The 2,991-nt window shown below is 49.4% G+C and overlaps 1 non-coding gene across 1 annotated transcript; it reads left to right on the top strand.

The window, feature by feature from the left end:
• The first annotated feature begins 2,416 nt into the window (after positions 1-2,416).
• LOC116540426 lies at positions 2,417-2,533 on the top strand. The gene has a single exon (XR_004264437.1). It is a non-coding gene; the product is annotated as a U5 spliceosomal RNA (small nuclear RNA).
• Positions 2,534-2,991: the final 458 nt, after the last annotated feature.

Below are 2,991 nucleotides of genomic sequence, written 5' to 3'. Positions count from 1 at the left end.
CAAGTGATCCGCCTGCCTCAGCCTCCCAAAGTGCTAGGATTATAGGCATGAGCCACTGCACGTGGCCTAGTAGTTATTTTTTAATTTAGTAATTTGCTTTTCACCATGGCAGAAAAGCATGTAGTTTTAAACAATAGCTGGACGGGTGTGGTGGCTCACGCCTGTAATCCCAGCACTTTGAGAGGCCGAGGTGGGTGGATCATGAGGTCAAGAGATCGAGATCATCCTGGTCAACATGGTGAAACCCTGTCTCTACTAAAAATACAAAACATTAGCTGGGCATGGTGACGCGTGCCTGTAATCCCAGCTACTCAGGAGGCTGAGGCAGGAGAATTGCCTGAACCCAGGAGGCGGAGGTTGCGGTGAGCCGAGATCGCGCCATTGCACTCCAGCCTGGGTAACAAGAGTGAAACTCTGTCTCAAAAAAAAAAAAAAAAAAAAAATAGCTGCATTTTTTTAAAAGTAAAAACATGAAAACTACTGGTGAAATTAATGTAATAATATATTTTATGGCCAGGTGCAGTGGCTCACGCCTGTAATCCTAGCACTTTGGGAGGCCGAGGTGGGTGGATCACCTGAGGTCAGGAGTTCAGGACCAGCCTGGCCATCATGGTGAAACCCCATCTTTTTTAAAAAAATAAATAAAGTAAAATATATATATGTGCACACACACACACACACACACACATATATATTTTAAATTTAGGCTGGGTGTGGTGGCTCATACCAGCACTTTGGGAGGCTGAGGCAGGCAGATCACTTGAGGTCAGGACTTCAAGACCAGGCTGCCCAATAAGGGAAAATCCCATCTCTACTAAAATACAAAAATGAGCCAGGCACAGTGGAGGGCGCCTGTGATCCAGCTACTTGGGAGACTGAGGCATGAGAATCGCTTGAACCCAGGAAGTGGAGGCTGCAGTGAGCCGAGCCTAGGTGATAGCAACACCCTGTCTCAACTTAAAAAAAAGAAAATGCTGCTTGCAGCTGGGCGTGGTGGCTCACACCTGTAATCCCAGCACTTTGGGAGGCTCAGGCAGGCAGATCACTTGAGGTCAGGAGTTCAAGACCAGCCGGGCCAACATTATGAAACCCCATCTCTACTAAAAATACAAAAAAAAAAGCCGGGCGCGGTGGCTCACGCCTGTAATCCCAGCACTTTGGGAGGCCGAGGTGGGTGGATCATGAAGTCAGGAGTTCGAGACCAGCCTCCTGACCAACATGGTGAAACCCCTTCTCTAAACAAACGAACAAAAAACACCAATAATCCAATGTATAGGCAAGAGCCCTTACTTCTCTACTACTTCCAGTCTGGAGCTGAGAGCGTGTAGGAGTGACCCAGGGAACTCCCCATGCGTACCACACTGTCACTACATACCAGAGTCCCCGAATTTGGGTACATAAAACCCTGGAGCTTCCTCATACATGTTGACAATTTCATTTTCTTATCATATTGGCCAGTTTCATCCACATTGAAACATGGTTCCCCCTATCTTTTCTGTTCTCTGATAAGCTTCACTGCTGGGGGAAACGTGTCTGGGGCTGCAGGTTCTGTTGGCTGCCTCTGCAATGAGCAGATTATGCAAAACAGATGTTGTGTCCCCATTCCGTCTCTGCTGTCAGGAAAGCTGTACTCAGAGCCACGCGGCGCCTGCAGCCTCCTGCTCTGTGGAGATGTGTGTGAAGGCTCCTGGCTTTCTCTGTTGACATCTGACTGTCTGTGCCTTCCAGTCGCATCTTACCTCCTGCTCAGTAAACGGTTTCTGCACGGGCAGGAGCCAGGTCGAACAGGCCCATAAGCGGCTTTTCTGTAGTCCTCCCTAGAGCAGAGGTTTGAGATTAGGGTGCCTGAATGTTGGCTCGAGGAGGACACAGACCTCCTGAATTCATGTGCAAAATCCATGTGTGTATGTGTCTTTCTGGGAAGTGGTTCCTTATTTTCATTGGATTTCCAAGGGGTTCCGGAAGCCACGGCAAGGTCAGACAACACCTGGCTATATGATGGGCCCCGAGAGGCCACCAAATGGAACCTTCTGCCTTCTGCTCTGTGGAATATTCTTCTGGCCAAGAGCCACCGCTTCCCTGACCCTGGCCTTTCTCTTCCCCACTGTCACCAACAGGGACACAGGCTTTCCACCGGGCACCAATCCTCACTGAGAACTGCTCTCAGGGCTCCCCGAGCCTGTTGCTGTGACTGCGTGGCGGCAGCTTGCAGAAGACACGCCCCGCTCTTTGCTTTGTGAGATCCTCTGCTTGATCCCTGACCCACAGGCTGTCACGCAAAACTGGGTGGTGGTGACTCACCCCTGTAATCTCAGCGCTTTGGGAGGCCGAGCGAGGCATGGGATCATGAGGTCAGGAGTTCAAGACCAGCCTGGCCAATATGGAGAAACCCTGTCTCTGCTAATAATACAGAAAAATGCTCTGGTTTCTCTTCATAACGAATAAATATTTTGCCTTTTACTAAAGATTTCCATGGAGAGGAACAATTATGAGTTTATAACCTGATTTTTTGAGGTCCTGCTTAGGCAGGGCTCATTATAAAAAATAATAATACAAAAAAATTAGCTGGAGGGGGAGGGTGGGCAGAAAAAAAAAAAAACTAGCCAGGCGTGATGGCTACTTGGGAGGCTGAGGCAGGAGAATTGCTTGAACCCGGGAGGCGGAGGTTGCAGTGAGCTGAGATCATGATAACTGCTGACTGCAGCCTCAGCCTCCTGGGTTCAAGGGAGCCTCCCATTTCACCCTCCTGAGTAGCTGGGACTACAGGCGCCATCACACCTGGCTAACTTTTCAATCGTTTGTAGAGACAGAGTCCCACTGTGTGTCCAGGCTGGTCTTGAACACCTGGACTCAAACAACCCTCCCACCTCAGCCTCCAAAAGCACAGGGATTACAGGCATGCACCATCATGCCTGGTTACTTTTTTGTATTTTGGTAGAGACAGGGTCTCGTCATGTTGCCCAGGCCTCGAACTCCTGACCTCAAGTGATC

The sequence above is a fragment of the Sapajus apella genome, unplaced genomic scaffold, assembly GCF_009761245.1.
Source record: "Sapajus apella isolate SASKATOON/1434 unplaced genomic scaffold, GSC_monkey_1.0 scaffold139, whole genome shotgun sequence".
NCBI classification, from domain to species: domain Eukaryota; kingdom Metazoa; phylum Chordata; class Mammalia; order Primates; family Cebidae; genus Sapajus; species Sapajus apella.
Note: the sequence above shows the minus strand (reverse complement) of the source record. Positions and strands in the feature narration are given on the sequence as shown.